A 19191-nucleotide genomic window follows, 5' to 3' on the forward strand; every position below is an offset into this window, starting at 1 on the left:
CGAACTCAGAATCCCTTGCTGCATTGCAATATAAACAATATGGCGGTGCGCATACACGAAAACTTTGTTCGCAATTGTATCTTATCTATTATAATCAATCATTATAAACATCTAAAAAAAAATTATATGTTTGATAATATATAATTTGACCTCCAGTGCATCTGCTGTGAAGTGTACAGTGAAATTTACTTATTTTTTTAATTACAGTGCACATTAAAGAACTCACGCTCTGGGATCTGGCAGTACAGGGGAAACTCACATGTGAAAGGGTTAAGGCTTGATTACACTTTCTAGTGCTTGACACATGGCTCTAGGAAGTGTAATTAAGTTTGAAAAAAATGTCACCAATGAGACTGCTGATGTCAAGATTTATAGTGAAAAAGGAGTTATATTTTGGTCTGTTCTCACCCAAAATCGATTTGATTGCTGTAGAAGACCACTGTAGTCTTATAGATTACTTTTGCCTTTATATGCTTTTTGGAGCTTCAAAGTTTTGGTCACCATTCACTTGCATTGTATGGACCAACAGAGCCAAGATATTTTTCTAAAAGCCTTTGTTTGTTTTCTGCAGAAGAAAGAAAGTCATACACATCATGAGGGTGAATAAATGATAAAAGTATTTACATTTTTGGACTATTCATTTAAGAGTGCTGATATGTATCTATTGTTCTGTTCTGTGTATTTATTGTCCTGCACTCTGTTGTGTATTGCACTTTATATAGTCTTGCGTACTGTTCTGTGTTGCACCATGGTCCTGCAGTAATGACATTTTGTTCCAATGTATATAAGCTATATAGAGGATTGGCAATAAAAACCCACTTGACTTGACTTGATATTTAGTATAAACACTTTGTGATGCTTCACTGTTTGTAGTAATTCGCCACACACAACGGTTGAAACTGCAATGCAAACATTGTATGCATTGTAAACGTTGTGTCTAAAATGCAAGTTACTCCATGTGAACTTCTTAGAATTGTTGTATAAAAGCAATATCACACTTGCAATTGTGCAGTTGTACTGAAAATAACTGGCTATTCAGTACAACAGCAATCTTGCCTGTGTGATATTGTTTTAACTAAAAATGAAATGTTTGTAGCCATGAAAAGCAACATGGTCCCTCTGCGTTCCATAATGAAGACAGACTTATCAAGACGTCATCATCTCCAAAACACAAGGTGGACATATTTTTGAATTCTGGAGAATTCAAGGTCTTTTTGCTCAGCTGTTTGGAATGCAACACCCCAAGTTATCCCATGATATAAGTAAATTACTTGTGCACTTATTTATTTGATAACAGTGGAGAACAGTGGCATGTCTATTTTTTGATTTTGGTAAGTAAACACGGAATGTGCATATTAGTACTTAAAAAAAGATTTTATCTTTGAATTAAAAAAGGGCACGTGCAATAGTCTTCAACTACATGGGAAAGGAATGTTGAAAAGGCAAGAAAAACAGAATTCCTGAGCGGCACATGATTTCCTCAGCATTTCCTACAGTGCCCATGGGTAACTGCCAGAGGCACGAAGGTGAGTATGAAGATAAATGGTCTTTAGAAGCAGTTTGAAAATAGTGTACCAAGAAGAATACTTGTAAATGAACATATGATTTTTATGATTCTACCCAGCTTATAAAAGAGATGTCCTAACAAAGTTGTAAGGATGAACTACAGCTTTCTTTACAGATTTCTTTACAGAGTTTTCTATGCACATGCATACAAAGTCTAAGTCAAGAGACTGTAGGCCTAAATATAAACCTGAAGTGCTCGCGTCACACTGCCCTCTATTGGTTGTCAGGAGAATTGCGAGATGTAATGATGGCAAAAATCGTCAGGGCACATCGCATGCATGTTCTCTTAGGGCGTTTTCAGACCTGTAGACCGTTTGCTTTGTTCCAAAATGTGACTAAATTGTTACAATGTTGCATATTTTTCTGGGTTCGGTTCACTTTCACAAGGCAACATTTCTAAACGGACCATGTCACATGTGAGCAAGCTGTCCTCTAATTGGTCACTATGTTTGTTCGCTGTTCTAGGATTAAACTCATCCATTTATATACCGATTAAAATTATATGCCTGTATTATTATTATTATTATTAATAATAATATTTTTAATATTAATATTATTATATTTGTCAACCATTACACATTTTAGAGAATTTTCGAGCGTCGCCTGTTACAAATACAAATTATTCTTCACAGATGGATATGAGTTGTAAAGTTTCCGTCATGGTTATTTTCATCCGTCATTAGTTGCTTTTGCATTATTTCTCCATTGAAAGTGCCTGTTCTCCCAGATCTCTCTCCCTCTCTCGCACATACATGCACACAGCAGAGTAAAGCCACATAAAAAATAAAAAAATGTATTTGTCAAAAAGTAACACCATCCTACCTGTGTTCTGCCGCTATCCAAAAGAGAGAAACGATCGTACTAAAATTACCTCAGGAATTATAAAACAGCTCCTATTTTAAACGTGTAATTATATTTAATATAGTTGCCAAAAGGCTATATCCACGTTTTGATGATGAATTACAAAGAAGTGCTGATCTACAGATGTCTTCTCCAAAGATCCCACAGTTATGTACCTGGTTTTTATAGGGATATTGTTTGATTCGTTGGTCCATTGGGTTGGTTTGCATACTCACCACAAGCAAATCGCTCCAGAGTTCGTTTGCAATCGGTCCGAGACCACCTTCGTTCAGGCGGTCTCGGACCGATTGTTTTGGTGTGGATCCGAGTGCAATTGGCGTGTTCATATATGCCTAAACGAACCGAACCAAGGGAGTAAACGCACCAGGTTTCGAAACAAATGCTCCAAACGAACCAGGTGTGAAAATGCCCTTACACTAAAAGAGGCTGACCATAATCACAATTAAGATGAACTAACACCAACTTAAGATGGAAATCAAGAACTACGAATCTCATTAATATTTAAAGAAAGTATTTAAAAGAATAGTTCACCCCAAAATGAAAATTGTGTATTTATTTACTCACCCCATGTCTTTCCAAACCTGTCTTCTGCTATGTTTTTCCTTGGAACACCAAAGGAAAACAAAAATATTAATAATTTTGATGCAATCCTTGCCATACAATGAGAGTTCATAGTGGCCAGGGCTGTCAAGATTCAATGACCAATAAAATGCATGTTAAACCTAACATAAAAGTAGTCCATTTTACTTGTGTGCTATATTCCATGGCCAGAAGGGTGGCGGGTGGCAGCTGCCGCCCTAAAAATTTGCTTTGCCACCCCACTTACCATCACTTACCAGACTGTTAAAATGTCACAGCTTGCATACTGGATGTACACTGATGTAAACACAAAGAAGGTGTGCAATGGCTTAACCTGTCCATGTTGCGCATGGTCACAGAGTGACAACGTTAAATGAATAACAACTTATTTGGGGGTAGTTCACCCAAAAATAAAAATTCTCTTATCATTTACTCACCCTCATGCCATCCCAGATGTGTATGACTTTTGTACTTCTGACTTGCAGACCCTTGTAGCTCCAAAAATCACAAAGGAATCATAAAAGTAATCCATCTGTGGGATCCACTGTTTAAATCCATATCTTCAGAAGTGATATAAAAGGTCTGTGTAACTTTCACAGATGTGAAAGTGAAACTAAACAGGCACCACATGTGACTTTCAGATGTAAAAGTGAAAGTGGATATTTAGAGTGAAAAAAGAATTACATTTTGATCTGTTTCTCACCCACACCTATTATATCGCTTCTGAAGATATGGACCACTGGAGTCTTATGGATTACTTCCATGTTTCCTTTATGTGATTTTTGGAGTTACAAAGGTCTGATCACCATTCACTTACATTGTTTGGACCTACAGAGCTGAGATATTCTTCTAAAAAAATGTGTTTGTGTTCTGCAGAAGAAAGTAAGTCATACACATCTGGGATGGCATGAGGATGAGTAAATTATGAGAGAATTTTCATTTTTTGGGTAAACTATCCCTTTAAATTTCAGTCTGTTCATCACAACACTTGGAACATAGCGCTTGAGTCATATGGACTACTTTTATGGTGTTCTTTGTCCTTTGATTTCGAGTTTGACAGGCCTTGACCACTATTAACCATATAACGACTCTATAACGAAAATATAACAACATAACGACATGAGGGTGAGTAAATGATGACATAATTCTCATTTTGGTGAAGTATTCCTTTGACCTAAACAATGTCAACTAATTTGCCATGCATTGCAAAGTTACACACAAACAAGCACTAGGCAACTGTCAGGGCATCTAGTATGTGGTGACTTTGAGCGTGACATTCTCAAGCTTATTACACTGAGCATGTGGGGTCTGAAATTAAATCTTAGCCTGTGCAATTAAGTGAGATAACTGAGTTGGGATGACTGCAATATAAAGATGCACGCGGCCCGGGCCCAATCACACCTTTAATTCCTTCTATTCTGTTCAGAATCACATACCACAGATCAGGGTGTCCATGAGGACAAGACAAACCCATTTACACACTCGGCCCATAAATCTGGCCCAGTTATTAGAAGTTACATTAGCACCCAGGTGATGAAACCAGATATAAGTCAATGTTAATGTTTATGAATTTTATGATATTTGGTAGGCATTTCCTGTGAAAGTACTTTTTTTTTTTTTTTTTTATGTAATCATTGTAATAGCAAACTCTAAAGTGGTCGTACTGTCATACGTTCATTTTCTTACTTCTAAAATAAGTTAACCGAGTTTCATGCACACAAGATTGGGATTAAACATATTAAATGCTTGCCACTGACAATATCATCAGTGTAATGGCATCTAATCAGTGTCATGCTTTTGTTATTTGCTTGAAAAGGTCAGACAAGTGGTCCCACCCTTATAACTCTAATCATCAAAATGGGAAGGATCATTTCCAGGAATTGAGTTGAACACTCTCTTTCTAAATCTTAGTATAAATTTAAAGTGTGTTGGTAGTTACTCCGATTGTGTACCATGATAGCAACTTTGATTTATTTTTGTATTTATTTTGCATTCAAACATATACAAGTACATTACACTTAAGAGAAGAAAAAAACACACCTTTAAATTCCAATAAAGACATTGTGTAAAGCAGTGGTTCTCAGCCAGTTTTGCTTAAGGATCAAGACACTGGACATTAAGTGGAGACTCAATACCCATGTAAGTCTGGGTGATATTTATTTTACCTTGAGTAGTTTTGTTCATGGGATGCTCAAACAAACAGGGCAATGTTTTGATGGTGCCACAGAGTGTTTACACTTTTCAGGATAATCAGTCTACGAATGGCTTACTTATAGTTGTCTCTGCATATTAAACTATGTTAGGAGAAGGTATTTTAACATTGAAAAATTACGAACTTCACCTTTAAGGTATTTGTTGATCGTACCTTTAAAATATACAAGTCTGAGCATAAATGACACCAAGATGATTTTATGTTAGGGAATGTTGGGATGTAAAAATTCTTAGCATTTCCCTAAAAGAAACACTGAGTTTGACCACATGAAATTGAAATTTTTAAAGGGACATTTAAGAGCTTGTTATGGAATCATTTGCTTCATAATTTCAAATACTTTCACTAACCAATGCTGGACTTGACAAATAGCAATTACAGGGTAGCACAAGTCATGAGGCATTACACAACACTATCTGCAGCATGTATACGGTACCATTTCAAACCAGATGCATTCTGCTGGCAACTAAAGTCAACAAGTGGTGCACACTGTGTGATTTTTTTTTTTTTTTTTTTTCATCCTTTGCGATTTTTGCTAGTCAGATTGTATGATATGACTGCAGTGAGACCTTGGGTAAAATCCAAAGCAGACTGTGTCACATCAGCAGTCACGAATGACAGTGTTAACTGGTTGTTTCAAGTCACCAGTCCACATCTATTCTGGCATCCTCATTCAGTAGTTCGTATGTTAATGTAATCTTATGTTGAAGCAGTAAACGTATTTGGCTTGCTGTCCGTATAATGGAGGGCTCGGAGCTTGAGACTCGACTCGAGTCCTGATTACCCCCCCGGACTTTACTTATTTAGATAATTAATCTAGAGAATAGATGGAGATGGGGTGGAGGTGGGATGTCAGGAGAGTTGTCACAGGAAGCAGGTAAGCAGCGGCTTATATACTCCTGCTCGTGGGCTGTGATTTGTCAGGTTAAAATTAACATGCTCCTCCCGAACCTCCGTTAATTAACTCCATTTTGCACATGAAATTGAAATTATACTGCAAAAACCCAAGCAAGTTTTTACTAATGTTAACATGTTTTATCTGGAAAATGTTATCAGGAAAACACTGTTAAAACTATTTCAGAAGCTAAGATTCATCGCAAAGGTAATTAAAGGGCCATCTATGAGCATGTTACACTAAGTGATCAAAGACTTGATCAAAGATTTTCAAAAGGAATGTTTTGGATTCCCAACATTGGACAGCAAAATCGTGGCCAACATTGTGCAGTGTGCAATGGGTTTAAATCCAGTAAAATTGTAAAAACACATGTATTTTAGATACCAGAGTGGCCTAGATGTATTCTTATTTTGCATGCTACTAATCAATCAAATTATGCCAATAAAAATAGCAGTCATGGTTCATTTAGCCCAGACAAATTTGTTCTTGAAAATAATAATAAATACAGTCTTATTTCTGAGGATCTGTTTATTCGTGTCTAGCTCAGCCTAAACGAGTTTCCAGTCGAGCCGAATTGCATGACAGTTCTGCGGCACATTAGTCTCCTAATGAGTTCCGTTTCATGTTGGGGAAAACAACATGATGCAAATCAAACAAACAACGTGCATTCCTCACCCCCAAAAACCAGACTGGGGTGCACAAAGATGTCAGAGAGGCAGCCAGACAAACCTCCTCAACTCCTGAAACACCAAGCTGAAAACATGGGAGTTCTATTTGTTTTCACTCAACATGAGAGGAAGACAGAGAGTTCAGTGCCGCAGTTCACTGCCACACCATAAGCCAGCTGTCCAGATGTAAACACTTCCTCTTCTACACTCCATGGCTTTGCAGGAACCCACCACTAATAGACCTCTTTTAGGCAAATTGCTCAGGGGGGCACATCACAAGCTGGGACTACATACAGTACCAGTGTTGCATGCTTGATCCTGATAACACAGAGAGGGCACCACGAAATAGAGTACAATAGTTGTCTGTTTGCTCAGGCTTAGATGGGAAATCTGATTTTCAAGTGTTTGGCTTTCTCTTGGATTACAAAAACAATGAGCCTGTAGCTCAAATACTTGAGTATGGCTTAAGGTGGTGTAATGTAACCCATATCAAGTGTTCGTTACATTACATTTATGCATTTATTGAATGTGGCTCTATAGTGCCAATAATTTACAGAGTCGCGATGACTGTGCTTATTCACAGTACGAATGCATTCCTCACCCGATTGGGAGATGACATGAAGCAATACTGATTTCCTTAACTACTTCAAGTTGTTAAAGCAGTCAGATCACAAAACTCCCCAAGCATTGCTCGTTTCTGTAGTTTTTTACTTTGCTTATCATGGTGATTGGAACCAGTTAATCAGCCTGGTCTCTTGAACATTATGTGTCAATGGCAACATTTTTTGTCAGACGAAATCACCTGCCTTAGCACACGTTTGTCTGCAGTTTCCCAGTGAAATGTCCAGCGAAGGGCATCAAAAGTGAGTGAAAATGTGTTGTAATCAGACAAGGTTTTTAAGGTGAATATTATATGGTTTTAATGAGTAAAATATACCTTCCTAACCTAAGACTTTAACCTAAACCTAACCAATAGTGATCTAAAATCAACTGAGGTAGACACAAAACAGACATCCTTACCCTTAACCAACACCTAAAGCTAACCAATCATGTCCAAAAACAAATTGAGAAATGGAAAGCACATTTTCTAAAGCAACCACTTCATCCTGTGTCGCATCTATGACACTTTCATCTCACGTGTCAGTTTATGTGCTTGACTGGTCTTGAACCACGTACCTCAGAGTCCAAAACTCTATGAAGTGAGCTACCGCAAAAGCTAATCAAATTGGAATAAGTGTGTAAATGTAGGTGAGTCTGTAATACAAGCATTAGAATGTATAGTTTTTCAAATTATGTGTTATGGTAAAAGTGTTTTGATATCATAACATAGCAGTGTGTCAGTAATAAAGTTAATATAAAGTCATAATCAGCCGTTGTAGTTGTGAATTGTGTGAAAGTGAAAAAAAAAAGCACAGTTGTAGTGCCTCAGTGTCACAGTGTTAATTTCAGGAGGAAATGGCGACGAAATGTAGAATTCGGCACGTTTAAGTCAGTTTGCAAAACTTTAGTTATAGTAAAGTTCATTCTAAGGTTGCGAAAACAGTCCACCAGCAATCAGAATCATCATGGCACTACCCAGTAGTTGGACAGAAAAATTTTAGATAGGCTGGATGTTACGAAAGAAGCCTAGTTAATGCAATCTGTAGTTCCAATCACTTACTTTCTGAGAGAAAAAACTGCATCCGCCGTGTTGTGGAACTGACCTCCTGCAAAGTGTCACTCCCATTAAGTTAATAGTTACAGTTTCTAACCGAGTAAATTACCTCAGGAGTTATTTACAACAATTAAACACCTTGACAAATATGCATTTATATCTAACACAAAGAAACAACACAGGATACAAAAATATATTTTGTTTTTTTTCCGATGGCTGTTTGGTCGATGGGGCCGTATTGTATTTTAAAAAAAGAATAAAGAAAATACAGAAACTGAAGTACATTCATGAAATATGGTAGAGTCTAACGTCAAATGAAAACACAAACAGGGCACCAGCCTAACCACATACCTCAACACATACTGTACTTAATACATGCCTATAACATTTACAGCATTCTATACATTTAAGCACCTGCTCAAACCACCCAAAGCATACCATGCATTTACCACATGCTTAAACACCCACACCATTTCATGCATTCAACACATGCCCAAATCACTCAAAGCACCCTATGCATTCCCAACTAGGCTCCATGGACATGTCTTTCAGCCCAAACAACAAAATTTGCACTACACATGTCCACCCAAATGTAAAACACCCTGGGCCACAAACCACCAAACAAGACATGATCAATACCAAATCCACATACCCAGTCTCCCCATGTGCACCAAAACATGGTCAAATTTCACACATGCAATTCATAATGCATCCCCCAAAAAATGATCCACAACAAACACCCAACTTCAACAACACATGACCACTCTGAACACACATTCAATGCAATCCATCAGCACCTTGTGCAGAATTTGATATCTATCCAAAGAATTATCAACCGATGAACAAAACCGGAAGCTCTCTTGCACAACATATGTTCCATCGCCTCCAACCAGCACACACATGTGCAACACGAGAGAGCGCCAGAAAGTGGTCATTGCAAAACACCGGTGTCGCAAAAATCTGGTTCTCAAAGGGGTCACGTCCAATCCATGACCAGAGCTAAACTACATACAATTTCTCCACTTGGCTACATTCTCCCCTGCTAAAAGTCATTGTCCCCGATGACTTAATACATATTTTTCACTTCTTTAACAGCTTCTCTAAAGAACACACTACTCAGGCTTGTTAACACCTGTGAGAAGACTTCAGGACTGAGTGAAACATCATTGCATACTGATTTTGGCTCATTAAAAGGGTTTGAGTGTATGCCAGCATTGGCTCTTTTAGTTCTTCTTGGTGCCGGTACAGGCTTTTTCATCTCTGATTCACTCTAGCAGCCTTGTCATTGCTAGGTTCAACTCTCTATGGTACAAAACCTTGCTGTTCAATGTTCTCAGAAATCAGTACAGGTTCACCTATAAAGGGCTTCACCTGCTGACACAGGGTTTTCAGGGTTCACATTCTATGTCCCTTGCAGACTAGGATATGTGACCTCTTCTAGCACAACACAATCAGGATCAGAATGCACAACTTCAACTGGCTCAGAAACAGATTCTCCCCTTGATTGTGGTGTTGTGGAAGAACAGGTTTCAGTCACCTCTGGCTCAGGATCAGAGTTAACACAAGGGAGCAAGTCAAATATGTGGACTCACTTTATAGAACCACCCTCAAGGGGCTCAATAGTATGTGTAGTGCCCTGCACATCTATGATCCTGTATACAGTAGGACCCCTTGAATCCTGTATTTTTTCTACCCAAAGGTCTGTTACACAAATATACCTGCTGACCCACATCAATCACAGGACAATATTGTCATTAAAAGTGTCATGTCTCTCAGCAGCCTTGTGTTCGGTGTATTCCCTGGCCTTTTCATGAGCTTCTTTCAATCTGTCTTGGTGAATCACTAACCAATCATGTTTTCTGTCCACAGTTTGCTCTTGACCTAGCAGTGCATCTACTGGAAGATGCGGGTTGACTCCTAACACCAAGTAATGTGGTGAGAATTCAGTGGTTGCACGTGGTGTTACATTATAAGCGTAAACCAACTCAGGAAGGTGTTCTGGCAAACGCTTTCAGGGGGAAGTGTACGTAATAGATCATGGAGTGCTCTGTTAAAGGACTCGCACTGAACATTACCCTGAGGCTGATAGGGTGTGGTGCGGGTTTTCTTTACACCATATATTTTACACAGCTCAGCAATTACCTTGCTTTCAAAATGTCTGCCCTGATCAGAATGCAGTCGTTCAGGCATACCATATTTCATGAAACACTCTTTCAGAAGGATCGTGGCTGCTGACATTCACCACGATGTTGGACATTCACAATGGGATAAAGCAAGCCATCCAGCTCTCTAACACACTTCCACTGCTTTATCAGTGACAGTACAGACTTTGATAGATCAGATCTCTCATGAGTGGTCAGCTTTTGTTTACATTCCCAAAAGGTTCTGAAAGTAAGAAACTGAGAGTGGAATATTTCATTTGAAAATCCTTCAGTTCAGCTGTTGTATAACCTGGCAAAGTAGGCATACTTCCTTGAGGGTTACTGCCTTCCTCTACTCCATACTCTAAAGCACAAATCTGTCTAACTCTACAGCACTTTTCACCAGCCATCACTAAGTCAGGCTCTAAGGCTGTTCCTTTGTTTATTATATTGCAGATGGCAATACTGTCATCATATTCTGCATCCTCAGGAGTGGCAGGCTCCCCTGCTGATGGCTGCCAAGAGAGGGCATCAGCAGCTGCATTATGCCATCCTAGGCAGTATTTCACCTCAAAATCGAAAACTGCTAATTGAGCGATCCATCTTTGCTCAACTGCACCAAGCTTGGCCATTTTTAGATGGCACAGAGGGTTGTTATCTGTTATAACCACAAACTTGGAACCAAGTAGATAACCACAGAATTTTTCAGAGATAACCCACTTCAGGGCCAGTAGCTCAAGCTTCATGCTACTGTAATTTCTGTCATTCATTTCTGCTTCACAAAGTCTCCAACTGGAATAAGCTATGACTCACCTATCATGAGTCATACTGGACAATGAAAATTGGCGAGTGGTATTGCATACCACTACCCCAGACATACGGGTATAAAAGGAGCTGGTATGCAACCACTCATTCATGTTTTGTGCTGAGGAGCCGAGACAAAGTTCCGGCCATTTCAGTGGGTAGTTCAGCATTATGGAAGGAGGGACACAACGTCTCCTCCCCCAACACTGTTATGAGTGTCGAACGGCCCTTTGGGGACAAGTCGACTACCCAAAAGATAGAGACGGGCTAGCCCAGATGTGGCCTCTTATCCCCTTTTTTTCCTCTCCCCAAAAAAAGGGAATTAACCGACTGGGGCCACCAGGTCTAGTCGGGGGGGTGTCCCTCCCAAGGGGAAGACACTGCGGAGACCACAACCCACCCAGGGGGGGGGGGATATTTAAGTGGAAATATGTCACATGGTCTTGCCGAGCTTTGTCAGAAGTATGCCATGTGGAGAAGTCCCATGGTAGGTCCTACCCTACGGGGGAGGAGTTACCACAAGCATGGTGACTGGGGCAGAGGGGCCTCTGCCCAAGAAAGATGCAGTTTAGCAACAGGGAAACAAATTAGCGGAAGATATATGTTGCATGGGGTTACCTACGGGGAACCACCACATGCGGAGCACCTACCCCAGTACAGGGCTTAGTTAGCATGTGTACTGAGCCGGCAGCGAGTTTCTCCACAAACTCGTCTGCCACAGGGCTCAGAGGAAATCAACCAGGGAACACAGTTTGTGAACACTACTGGGAGTCAACGCTGCACGTCTTCAGCTCAGGGGAGGTGAAAGGCACTATGCACAAGCGATACACCCAGCCAGCTGTCCCGGACTTACCTGCTTGTGCGTACCACTACACGGGACAAAACTGGTTCCACCCGGAGATTGTAGAGCCTCGCAAAGGTGTTGGGTGTTGCCCAGCCTGCTGCTCTGCAAATGTACCGGGGCGGCACGTCCTGGATGTGATATGCCATAGTTATGGCGTCAATGAGCCAGTGGGCGATCCTCTGCTTGGAGACAGCACTTCCTTTCCACTGTCCACCAAAGCAGACAAAGACCTGCTCAGAGACTCTAAAACTCTGTGTGCGATCCAAATAGATGCGTAAAGCACGCACTGGACACAGCAACATCAGGGCTGGGTCTGCCTCCTCCTGGGGCAGCGCTTGCAGGTTCACCACCTGGTCCCTAAAAGGGGTCGTGGGAACCTTGGGCATATAGCCCAGGGGTCTCAGGATCACGTGAGAGTAGCCCGGACCGAACTCCAGGCACTTTTTGTTGACAGAGAACGCTTGCAGGTCTCCTACCCTCTGGATGGAAGTGAGCGCAGTCAGGAAGGCAGTCTTCAAAGAGAGTGCCTTAAGCTCAGCTGACTGCAAGGGCTCAAAGGGGGCTCTCTGTAGACCCTGAAGAACTACAGAGAGGTCCCATGAGGGAACGAGGTGCAGTCTGAAGGGATTCAACCTCCTGGCGCCTCTCAGGAACCTGATGATCAGGTCATGCTTCCCTAAGGACTTAGCGTCCACTGTGTCATGGTGTGCCGCTATAGTGGCTACATACACCTTCAAGGTGGAGGGGACAGCTGCCCTTCCGACCTCTCCTGCAGGAAGGAAAGCACCAATCTGACTGCGCATCTCTGGGGGTCTTCGCGTCGGGAAGAACACCACTTAGCGAACAGACGCCACTTAAAGGCATACAGGTGCCTCGTAGAGGGGTCCTTAGCCTGAGTGATCGTGTCTACCACTGCGGGTGGTAGACCGCTTAAGTCTTCCACGTCCCGTCCAGGAGCCAGACATGGAGATTCCAGAGGTCTGGTCGCGGGTGCCAGATGGTGCCCCGTTCCTGAGAAAGAAGGTCCTTCCTCTGGAAATTTGCCAGGGTGGGGCTGTCGTGAGGAGCGTGAGGTCCGAGAACCACATCTGGGTGGGCCAGTAGGGTGCTACCAGGATGACCTGCTCCTCATCCTCCCTGACCTTGCACAGGGTCTGTGCAAGTAGGCTCACTGGGGGAAACGCAGAGTCCAGGGGGCCAGCTGTGTGCCAGTGCATCTATACCGAGAGGTGCCTCAGTCAGCGGCTGCATGCCCATTGCATACAGTGCCCCAGACCGTTTTGGAGGTGTCATTCATAACCACAACGTGCCTGGAGACCTGCTTTAGGGGAACACCTGCCCGTAGAAATGTGAGGACGGTCCAAGGGATGAAGAGGTGGTGACAGATTGGTGTGATGGCCACGCGATGTGTCCCGTGGCGCCATGCCCATCTCGGGACTCGAGTCTGAAGCCAGTGCTAAAGCGGTCTCATATGCATCAACCCAAGTGGAGTGGCCACCGCTGAGGATGCCATATGTGCAAGAGTTTCAGTGGAACTGCTGTTTTCTGTCTGAACGCCTTCAAACAGGTCAGCACCGACTGTGCACGCTCGTTCGTGAGGCGTGCCATCAACGAGACAGAGTCCAACTCCAAACCGAGAAAAGAGATGCTCTGAACCGAGAGGAGCTAGCTCTTTTCCCAGTTGACCCGAATCCCTAGTCGGCTGAGGTGCGAGAGCACCAGGTCCCTGTGTGCACACAACACATACTGAGAGTGAGCTAGGATTAGCCAATCGTCGAGATAGTTGAGGATGCGAATGCCCACTTCCATTAACGGGGCAAGGGCTGCCTCTGCGACCTTCGTGAAGACATGAGGGGACAAGGACAGGCCAAAAGGGAGGACCTTGTACTGATATGCCCGACCCTCAAATGCAAACCGCAGGAATGGTCTGTGTTGAGGTAGAATCGAGAAGTGGAAGTACACGTCCTTCAGGTCTACCACCGCAAACCAATCTTGATGCCAGACGCTCGCCAGGATGCGCTTTTGCATCAGCATTTTGAACGGGAGTCTGCGTAAAGCCCGGTTCAGTACTCGCAGGTCCAAAATTGGCCGCAACCCACTGCCTTTTTTCAGTACAATGAAGTAGGGGCTGTAAAACCCATTCTTCATCTCGGCTGGAGGGACAGGCTCTATCACATCCTTCCGTACGAGGATAGCGATCTCCACACGCAAGGTAGAAGCGTTCTCGCCCTAAATTGAGGTGAAGTGGATGCCGCTGAACCTGGGCGGACGCCTGGCGAACTGAATCGCGTAGCCGAGTCGGACAGTCCGGATCAGCCATCGCGACGGATTGGAAAGCGCAAGCCACGCATCCAAACTCTGGGCGAGGGGGACCAAGGGGACAATCTGCCAGGTGGGGCCACGCAGCGGGGTGGAGCCCGAGGTGCCAAGCCATGTTCAGGGACATCGAGGCACTTACCTGGCTCCTCATGACCACCCCTGGAACAGCCTGGGATGGGGAGGAAGAGGACTGTCCTCGTGACCCGTTCAGACTGTCACATCGGGGGCAGATTTGTGCCACAGCTGGGCGCTCAGGGGCGGAGAGACCACTGGAGCGCCAAACCTGCAAGGATGAAATGGTGGATGGTGGTCGTGATGACAGCTGTGCACACCGGGTATTTGACACAGGGAACGAGGAAACCGCTCTTTTGCTGAACTGTTGGGTACCGCAGCCACTTGGGCATGTGGCAAAATTAAATGAAAAGGTAACAAAAGATTCTCCTCCCGGCCCTCCACCGGGGGATGGAGTGGTCTGCTTACCAGCTCCAAGGCAGTGGGTTTCTTTCGTCCCTGGGTCGCCCGTCTCAGGGGCGCTTTGAAGCCTTTCTTGGCAGACGGCCGTGAGAAGGGTGGCGTCTGCTTCCTGTGGTGGGCTCCACGCCGGGGCCGTGCCGAAGGGGCGGGCTGCGGTGGAGCCGGTGCAGTCACCACAGGGGGATGCCCTTGGTGACGAGCAGGCGTGGTGCAGGATCTTGAGCTGTGCTGGGGCAGGATGTGCCAGATAGCCTCTGTCTGCTGCTTCACCATCGAGAACTGCTGGGCAACATCCTCGACGGTGTAGGCGAACAGGCCAATCTGGGAAATGGGGGCAGCAAGGAACCGTGCCTTGTTGGCCTCACCCATCTCGACCAGGTTGAGCCAAAGGTGGTGCTCCTGGACCAACAAGGTGGACATTGCCCGCCCGAGAGACCGCGCCATGACCTTCGTCGCCGGAGAGCAAGGTCGGTCACCGAGCGCAGCTCCTGCATCAAATCTGGGGCGGAACTACCCTTGTGCAGTTCCTTTAGCACCTTGGCTTGGTGGACTTGCAGGAGAGCCATGGCGTGCAGGGCGGAGGCGGCTTGTCCAGTGGCACTGTAGGCTTTGGCTGTCAGGGATGACATAAACCTACAGGCCTTGGACGGGAGCTTTGGGTGCCCACGCCAGGTGGTGGCGCTCTGCGGGCATAGGTGCACCGCAAGCACCTTATCCACCGGGGGAATCGCCGAATAGCCCCTGGCCACCCCACCATCGAGGGTAGTGAGGGTGGGGGAGCTGAAAGATCAGGGCCGGGCAGTAAAAGGTGCCTCCAATGACCTTGTCAGCTCCTCGTGCACTTCCAGGAAGAAAGGAACTGGAGCAGGGCATGGCTGCTTTGAGCGGCGCAATGAGCCCAGGAACCAATCATCGACCCACGAGGGTTCAGGGGAGAGCGGAGGATTCCACTCTAGCCCGACGCTCGTGGCTGCCTGGGAAAGCATGTCCATCATTTCCGTGTCAGCCTGTGACTGGGCGACCATACCCGAGGGGGAGAACCCAGCTGAGGCTTCCGCGTCTGACTGGACGAGCCCACTCTCCGATGCTGCGCTTGAGAGCTCATCAGCTTCGTGGGCTCCGAACAGAGGTCGAACTCACTGTGAGACGAGCTGGCATACTCATCCAGAAGCCCGATCGGGGCAGACGAGCAAGCTGGAGAATGGGAGGACCGTGGGGGGGATACCCAGCGGAGGTGGTCCCATTGGGGTCCCCAAATCGCCCCCAGCGCTAGCCGTGCTGGCCTCATACCCGTAGGTAGAAGGACCAAGGCGGAGAGCCGCTGTGGTGGCTTGCTATCTTAAGAAAGCAAGCCGCGACCGCAACGTTGCCATGGTCATGTTCCACAATGAGTACATGATCCATCCACAAACGCTGTCTCCGCGTGGGTCATGCCCAGACACGAAAGACAGCGATCATGACCGTCAGAAGTTGAGAGATAACGACCGCAACCAGGAATAACACACAAACGGACGTTCTGTGTGAGCCGCTCTTTTAGAGAAATATACTCTCTTATTTCTGCCGAAGCTCCCAGGGGCGTTCTCTGCAGTGCACCAGTGCAGAGGAGGGATAAGCCGCTGAAATGCGCCGTCAGATCCAGCAGAGGTGAATGAACAGTCAGCTCAGTGAACATCAACCGTTCGGCTCCGAAGAGAAAATCTGAATGAGTGGTTGCATACCAGCTCCTTTTATACCCGTATGTCCAGAGGAGTGGTATGCAAATACCACTCGTCATTTTTCATTGGCCTTTTATGAAAGACTAGAGGTGTCTCGGGCTCCCAAGAGTGACCCCTAGTGTCACTACATCGACACAACATCGAGTGAGTGCAGATAGGGAACAATATCTTAATCTTTTGGCAACCAATGCACTGGATTTACGCTTTTAATTGTGTGCACACATAGTCAATGGCCATTTCACATTTAATATGTTGCAACAATGAACGTACCACTTTAAAGCTCTTGAGGCCCTATTTGCTCTCTCTTTAGAAGCAAATAATCCAATGCAAATCCCATAGGAACAACAAAAAGTAATCCACAATCGAAAACAGATATATCCACTGAACCAGATTCAATGTCTTTAGTCCAATCGTGAAGTTTGAAATGTTGGCGTCCTGTACCCCAACAAAGCTTCGATCTCGAAGAAGTGGAGTCCACAGAGTCTGCACCTTCTCAGCTGCAGCAAACAACAATCCAAGAAAAGCATCTAGACTTTATCAAAGCAGTGTCCATTAATCCAACAGAAGCAAGTTTTGACTTGATGAAAACGCTGTCCTTTAGTCCAATGAAGCATAACTTTTTACTTAATTAAACAGTGTCATTCAGTTCAATGAAGCAGAGTTTTTAACTTACAGTAATTGTAATGACTTCCCAATAAATACAGAGGTGGCTTGGTGACAGGAATGAGCAAGTATTAACTCCTGTAGAAGGAGTCCATAGCTGCGTTTCCACTGTTGGGCCAAATGAAGACGTGCAAGTGCTTGCCAGGGCCAGTTGTGTTCCCACTGTCGCTTCCAGGGCTTAATCATGCCTCCTTGGGGCTTATTCGGGGCCAACGGCCATTGGACTTTGGCCCACCGATTACCCTTGGGCCAAAGAAGGCCAACTGGGGATTGAGGCAGGGTCAATATCAAAAGCGGAGATTAGCGAGATACTCCTGCTACGTTTTATTCAAGTTGGATGTGGGATATTCCTACTTGAATTCTCCATTCTCCGACCATAAATTAATTCCATTGCCAAACGCTTGGAAAATTAGGTTTAAACAACCAAAACTGCAAAGCTTCCGTTAGCACAACAGGGGTATGACTGTCTCCTAGCAACCCAACTGAAAAACAATGCTGCTACGCTACAATTGGTGGTACAGGTGTATGATCATCAAAAGAGAGTTTAATTTACTTTGTTTTGTACATCTGCAAATATCTTGTAATGTAGAAACTTTGACTCATTGATCGATATAATTTAATAAAAGTGAACGTTTATCACTAACTTTGTACATCTCTGGGTGCCGACATATTTGTGTGATGTCACGCACCTGCATCTCGGCTACATAAATTGCGGACACATTACAAATATGTTGCACAAATAGTTGCGCAGTGGAAAAAGCAGTGCCCAAAGGAATACACTTCCATGGTTCGAGAGCATGGACGGTGTGCTGGGACATCATCCTGCTGTTAGTGGAGTGACCACTCGGGACACCGTGGCAGTTAAAGTCGGTATGTTGTCAACGTTACATTATCTTGCTAGCTAGCTAACATTTCCATACAATATAAAGTTGATATTCTAGATAACTAGATAACATGCATATTTGTTTTGGCTTGTGAACTGGGCAGGGTGTGTGTTGTTTGCACCAGGGCAGCGTATTAAAGGCGGGTTTTAGGGCAAAGTTTAGCTACAGGAACATGGACTGATAAAAATCCCAAATGCACTCAAAGTTGTTTTGGATAACACTATCTGCAAAATCTGTAAATGTTAAAAAATAAATCAATATTTCACACATTTCATTTTCTGTTGAATAGCGGCTCTCAGATTTCCATCTCTGCATCTGTTTGGATGTAACTGATTTCATTCACACATGATCTGAATCTTCCCGCTGTGAGATGCTACCCCCCCCCCCCAAAAAATGAGCTCTTAGTCATCTGTTAAAAACACATGTTGCGAACAGGACAACGCAGTCCTCCAAAAATCTGTCATTCCCGCTCCAGCTTGTGTCACGCAGTTCCACCCTGTGCTTTTTCCCCATTAAACAAACAATACATCACTCAATCAATCTTTCAATGGACTAATTCTTGCCTGAGAAGAATGGCTGAGCATTTGCCGTTTGTGTTTACATCCATCCACGCTAGATTCCGCTTCCCTCCCTGCTCGAGTTCCAGTATCGCATAATTAGTCTCCCAGACATTGCGTTTCAGGGGGACAGATGTTTAATCATACACACTAGCGAAGGGGCCAGAGGGCCAAAGTTTTCATTGAAGACTCTGCGGCCGGGAGGAAAACACCCGCAAACGAGCCGTAAACATTAACGCTAGGAGCAGAGAGCTGTTTGAAAAAGAGCGATGCACGATATCGCTGTTCAAATAGCCTGTCACTGTGGAGCCAAAACCTGTTATTTTTACGCCATCAGTTAACCAATGAGTGTTTGGCA

The sequence above is a fragment of the Myxocyprinus asiaticus genome, chromosome 25 (genome assembly GCF_019703515.2).
Source record: "Myxocyprinus asiaticus isolate MX2 ecotype Aquarium Trade chromosome 25, UBuf_Myxa_2, whole genome shotgun sequence".
Lineage (NCBI taxonomy): Eukaryota > Metazoa > Chordata > Actinopteri > Cypriniformes > Catostomidae > Myxocyprinus > Myxocyprinus asiaticus.